Here is a 6,636-nt window from a genome sequence, read left to right as displayed (position 1 = left end):
GTTCTCCAGTCTTGAGTTCTCATATGTAGTTCTCTTTGTTTATATTTATTTTCTGTACTCGTTGAGCTTATGGGGGTCCGTTCATGTTTTTATTAAACTTGCGCACGAGTGTACCTTCTAAGCTTTTAGGGGTCCAATTAGGTGTAGTTAGCTTATAGATTACTTAAATTAGTTCTTTCTATATTCGTATGCATTCCATTTTTTACTTATTTTGTGTTATTCCTTTTTTCATAGCTTTTACTTTTCAAGCTCAGTTGACCTATGATTCCTACTAGGTACCTTTTGTTTTGGTACTTATGCTATGTTCTGAATCTGTTTTCATAATGCAGGTTTGAGCACCTGTTGTCATTGTTGATTGAGTTTTGAGAAGTATGATCCTTAGACGGGGGTGAGAACACGGCATTTTGTACTATTTCAGTCTCCATCTGTATATATAAGCTTTTCTTGTACTTTTCGAGACAATCTAGTTTTTGTGGTCCACTTTTGGGTCTTGTACTTGTTTTGTTAGTAGCTCTGTACTAGTGACATCAGGTTTTGGGAGGGATCTTTATTTATATATATATATATATATATGTTTTGGTTTGCTTCCATCTGTCTATATTGTTATCTTAAATTTTGCCTACTCTTGTTTAGTTTTTGCCCTCATACTTGTTGTTCTAGGTTTTTTGTAGATTATAGTAGGTGGCATCATGACTCGAGAAATCGGGTCGTGACAGTTTTGTCGTTCTTAATTTGGATCTCTTCTTAATTTTCTTTGTGTTTTCTTTATTTTGTTTCTTTATTTATAGAAAATGTATAAATTTATTCTTTTCCATTGTTGCTATTTCCCACCATTATTTAAACGTTTGCAACATGAAGAAAGAGTAAAAACAAATTCACATAACAATCTCTTTTTGAAGTTGAAATTTTAGTGTATCATGTATGTGTGATTATTTCTCTGTTTTAACTTTTCCTTGGGTTGTATCATTCATGAGTGATTTTGTGTTGTTTTCTTCTTCTTTTTATTGAATCCTTTCTGATTTGTTTTACCCATTCTTTGTTATCATCTTATTTTTAGTAATTTGGTTCACAAAAGATTTACAATTTGCGAAACCAGATGAATTTTATTAGAACCTCATTGTATGATTAAGAAATTAAGTAGCTTTTGTAATTAATATTTTTTGTCCAAATATGATATAAATTGAGAGTTCATCAAATTGGCTTCTATATTAACTTACTTATGTGATTGTGATAGACATAAATAGTGAAATTAGTTATCTCCATTATGATTTTGATACACATAAATATAAAAATGGTTAGAAATTATTCACATATAACCGGCCATTTCCACAAACTGAATGATATGGTATTTCCATCATAGTTTGGTATGTGCACAAAAATCAAGATTTTGTGCTGAATTGTTTCCAATAATGGGCTCATGAGGTCTTCCAAACCCTTCCCCAAGCAAGATCCACTTTGAAGGACGCCCAGATGGCCTTTGCTGATGTTGATGGGTCGTCAAAGGTTTCGTTAGATGGGTCAAATAGAAGGTTTTCTCCCCTAGTCACTGGTCGAGGGACACTGATGTCTAAAGGGACCATGCAGTAATCCATGAAGGGCTTTATAAGACTTAGAGTTTAGGGTCAACTTTAAACGATCATATCTTTTAGCACAAAATGAATTATGTGAACCATAACCTATCAAATTAAAGATAATTGAGTTTTCTTTCCAATTTCACTGAGTTTGCCTAATTACAAGCTTATAATAAAAATTTATGCCCGAAATAGTGAAGCCCTATCAGGAAGGGTTTCTTCATGACCCGTTAGACCGGTCGTAATGGTCTTAAACGGTCTGTTTAGGCATCTTTGAAGTCGTTTATTAGGTTTTAAGTTAGGGATTTTGGGTCTTTTCAAAATTATTTTAAATCAATACTATGTCGTTTTGCCTTATGTGCTTTTCCATATATAATTAATTTTACCCCAAAATCACGCAAATCAATTCATTCTTTTAAATTCCAAAAAAGGAGCCAAGTCATCCTCCAAAATATTTCTCTCTCTAAATTTTTAACAATGAGGGTAGGGTTTCAAACCAAGACTCCAATTTCACTATTTATAACAAGCTTTTGGCATCAAGATATGATTTTATTAACTTATAGCGTCCTTTCCACCATAACATTCCTAAATTCTCCAATTTTGAAAAGTTCAATTCCCCAACTAAGTTAGGATTTACTCCATTGGCATGTGTTCCACTCAATATTTATCCAATTGATTATTTTATGTCATTTTATGCATGAATTTAAGAAATTGCATGTTTCCAAGTCGAGTTCCGATGAACCCATGTGAAATCCATATCTTTTAGAATTGATCATATGATAAAGCATTTGAATCATGAAACATGAGTTTATGAAGATATACACATTCTTTATGAAAAAATATATAAGTTGTTATGAGAGTAAAGTGTCCATGTTGTTGTTGTTGCGAAAGTATTTCTCACATACACAAGAAATCATGATTGTTATAAGGGTCTCTCACAGAAATTATTCTTAGAGTTTAAAGGATTTCTCAACTGAACTTCAAGTCAAGATTTAGGAGCTAATCTAATGATGTCTCTAGCTTGGATTGGTTGCTTAATTGTACCTTTCATATGCGATAATATTACTTTAGCTTGGATTGTCTATTTGATGTGCCTTTCAATGGATAATTAGACAAGTAAAAATAATGACTACTTCGTGGGATTCACGCTTAGCACAGAGAGGATATTGAGATGGAAGCTCAATTCTAGCTTGAGGTCTGGCTTCTAGTAGCAATCTCTTTCTCCCATACCTATGTTCCCCCATAGGATGATTGTCTTAGATAGACATTAGTTCTTTTATCCATGTGAGTTAGAATTTCACGGTCTTACCTTGGCAAGGAGGACACCCTTTTCGGTGACGGGTAGATACTAGATTCCATGTTAGTAGCTCAAATGGTCTTAATGTTGATTATGATAAATTTCTTACAAAAAATAAACTAAGGTTACATCTAGAAGTACCGCACGGATGTTTTAAGGATGTTAGCTTACATTGACTATGTTTTATTTATTATTATTTTAACCCTTTTTCTTCATGATTTAGCTTGTTCATTGAATATGAAGAGAAGGTCCTTTTAGAATTACTTTATACTTTTATTTATTGTTATAATACTGGGTACATTTTTCTACTAACACATGCTCTTGCCTACATTCTTATAAAAATGTAGGGTTTGATGCTCAAGATTTAAATCCTCTTATCTAGAGAGTTGAAGATTGGTGAGTCCTTATGTTCTGAGGACTGATGTACCGTGGTCACACGGTGTTTTCAATGTATTTTGCTTAAGAGTTGTTTGTGTCTATAGACTTTTTATATTAATTATAAAAAAATTTGATTCTTGTTTTGCAGGAAAGAAAGTGCAGATTCGCGACCTCCGAAGTCCATCGATGGTCCGTCGATCGTCGTTGTATAGTTCAAGCTAAGAGAGAATATCGGGGAAATCAGACTATGTGTGGAACCAAATCATTGGCCTCATCTCTGGTGAGGCCAACATCAACAGTACCCTGCGGGGTCTTGAGCTGATCAACGTGCCACATAGGCACACCTGCGGACCTACAGAGAGAAAAGATCATGCACGGGAAAGGGTAAGTAGTTGTGACCTTAAAAGCCCGCTCGTGCATGACTGCCTGTAGAAGCCACGCGAAATCCAGCTCGAACCCGGCTATCATCACCGCCATCAGTACTGCTCAATCTCATGTGACGATATTATCGGCGGTTGTGGGGGAAAGGCAGTGGCGGACAATCAACCACAAAAACTTTGCCGTGAAAGTCAGGTTGGCCTTCTTGATGGCCCCCTTTGGCTCGGTCACCCAGTCGGCACCCTCTCCATCAACAGACAAGTGCAGGGCCATCCACCTCTTGGTGGTCTCTCTCAGTGATGGCTCACGCAGGAATTGTCCATCTTTAACAATCTGCCATCGATAGTCAAACTCGGCAGTGAGAGGGGTCCGATTAGCATCAACACCATCGCCGTATAGAAACCGGTGGATGGCAGGCAGGGAAATATCGACCTGAACGCCCCGTACTCGGACCTGCTCCAGTGGGGCCTATTTGACGGGGGCATCCCACCTATCAAATCTGTGATCGGAGAGTCGCTACGTAGGATGCATAGAACTCTCGGACCATTTCTTCACTATAACGTCCCAACGGACGTGCTGTCCACTCAAGGCGATGTCTGCTAAAGAGATTGTGGATCTCAGGCATCGTCGGGAGACTCCCTGTAAGGACCCGCAGCTCGAATGTGAGTGTTCGAGTCATAAATCCTTTGTCATTCAGGAACTTTGCGTCGGAGTAGACTTGAAATTGCCCGTCGACACACCACCGGTTGGGTTGGTCAGTAGCCAGGGTGAGGGCATGAGCTGGTGAACCTGATGTGGATTCCGAACTATCAGCCTCATCAAACGAGGCTGACGCTGCAGCGGTGGCGGGTGCGGGAACCTCAGTAGAGCCGGAGGATTCCTCCGACCACGAAACTCCTAAGGAGCCAGACGCTCCTTCTTCATTGGTGGCTGACCCAGAAGGTGTGCTGGTCAGTGTGCGCTCCTCATCAGACTGAGAGGCAGTGACTACGTCGGACGCCACCTTTTTGGGTGTGGCTCTCGCAGCACGTGCCGCACGGGAAGGGGTGGAAGTGCCTGGGGGCACATACTCGGGGTCACGCTCATCATCACAGCCAATGACCATGCTGGCAGACGGGGCGACAGACTTCAATCGCCCGCGTGCATACACTCGATCTTGTTTAGGTGCCATAGTAGATATTACCTGTAAAGGATCAATATGAGTACGAGAAATGGCAAACAAGACAAGCAAAACCACACAAAAAAAATTAAAATAAAATGACATTTCTATAGTAACAGTGAAACACGACGGGCCTGGTGACGGCTCGTCGTGACTATGACGGACCGTCATGGGGTCCGTCGTGTCTTACTTAGACTATGTATATATGGAGAACCCTAAAGGAGAGTCTCTGACAAGTATGACGGTATGTGCAACGGACCGTCGTAGGTACGACGGTCCGTCACATGTGTCCGTTGGAGGACACTTAGAAAAATGGAGAGAGACCCTTAGAAACAGGGTCTCTGACAACCAGAACGGTTGTGCAGGACGGACCGTCGTAAAGACGACGGTCCGTCACATGTGTCCGTTGGAGGAAACTTAGAAAAATGGAGAGAGACCCTCAGGATCAGGGTCTGTGACAACCAGAACGGTTGTGAAGGACGGAGCGTCGTGGGTATGACGGTCCGTCGCATATGTCCGTTTGAGGACACTTGCATAAAATTGGATAGTGGGGTGTTAGGGCTTTTGGAACGGACCCTACGATGGTCCGACGTGGGTACGACGGTCTGTCGTGGGTACGACGGTCCGTCATGGGGTCTCGTTCTGTATATCAGTGACAGAACTGGGGGTACCCCATTCATCCCCGATGACCCAAATCAAATGTGTAGTGTTTTGGACCTACATTTGTCTATCCCAAATACCTAGTAAACTAGCAATGTCAAAGCACCTATGTCTAGGGTTGTAAACACGGTAATTTCGATGATTTTTAACCTAGGTTAGACAGAATTTTATTTAAAAGAAATGATCATATCAATAAGAACTAGGCTAAAACTAATTGATAAATAAAAATGCAAGATAAATGAGTAGAAATTAGAGACACATACCTGAGAATTGGAGAAAAACAAGATGGAAAAGTACTTGGTGATCAAGAAGACACCCACAGCAGCAACTCCGACTAATAGATGATAACTTTTAGGGCTTTGGAGAATTTTGAGGGAACAATGATCGGTTGATAGAGGGAGAGATTTTGGAAGTTGAAAAGGGAGGGAAATAGGGGGAGTAGTGAAGGAATGGGGGTGAAATGAGGGGTTGGGGAGTTTAAATGGTAAGATTTTGTAAAAAACTCTAGCCGGGTCGGGTTGGGTACGCCTCATTAATGACGCGACGATTCCCCGACAACGGTCCGTCTCAGTTGTGACGATCCGTCGTTAGTTCCGTCGTGTGTGCCCTAGTTTGAAAATAACAGAAAGACGTACCTGGCACGACAGATTCATGCGACGGTCGTCACAGGCGCAACGGTCTGTCGCTGTATCCGTCAGTGACTGCTGCAGAGTAATTTTCTGCAGAATTTCCTGGTGATGTGCCTGCAAATTTAAAACCCATTAGTAGAAAAATGCTACCATTACTAAAAATAAAAACTATAAGTATTGGGTTGCCTCCCAACAAGCGCCTGATTTAACGTCGCGGCACGACTGAGGACACTTGATTACTCAGCCTTCATCAAGATGGTATGCCTCTATCACTTCATTCACCGATTCAGCATGCCCGAAATAGAGTTTTATTTGTTCTCTATTCACCTTAAACCGTACTCCCTCCTTTGCTTTTAACTTTACTGCTCTATGAGGGAATACTTGGGTAATCAAGTAAGGGCCAGTCCGTTTGGACTTGAGCTTGCCCGGAAGACAAGGCACCCTAGAACTGTCTAAAAGCACCAAATCCCCAATCATAAACTCTTGTTTTGCACTTATTTGTTCATTCTTCTTCTTCATCTTTTCTTTGTGGGATATGGCGGATACCGATTGGAGTTCACCACT

This window comes from Solanum pennellii, chromosome 8, assembly GCF_001406875.1.
Source record: "Solanum pennellii chromosome 8, SPENNV200".
Lineage (NCBI taxonomy): Eukaryota > Viridiplantae > Streptophyta > Magnoliopsida > Solanales > Solanaceae > Solanum > Solanum pennellii.
The sequence above is the reverse complement of the archived record's forward strand: the minus strand, read 5'-3'. Positions refer to the sequence as shown.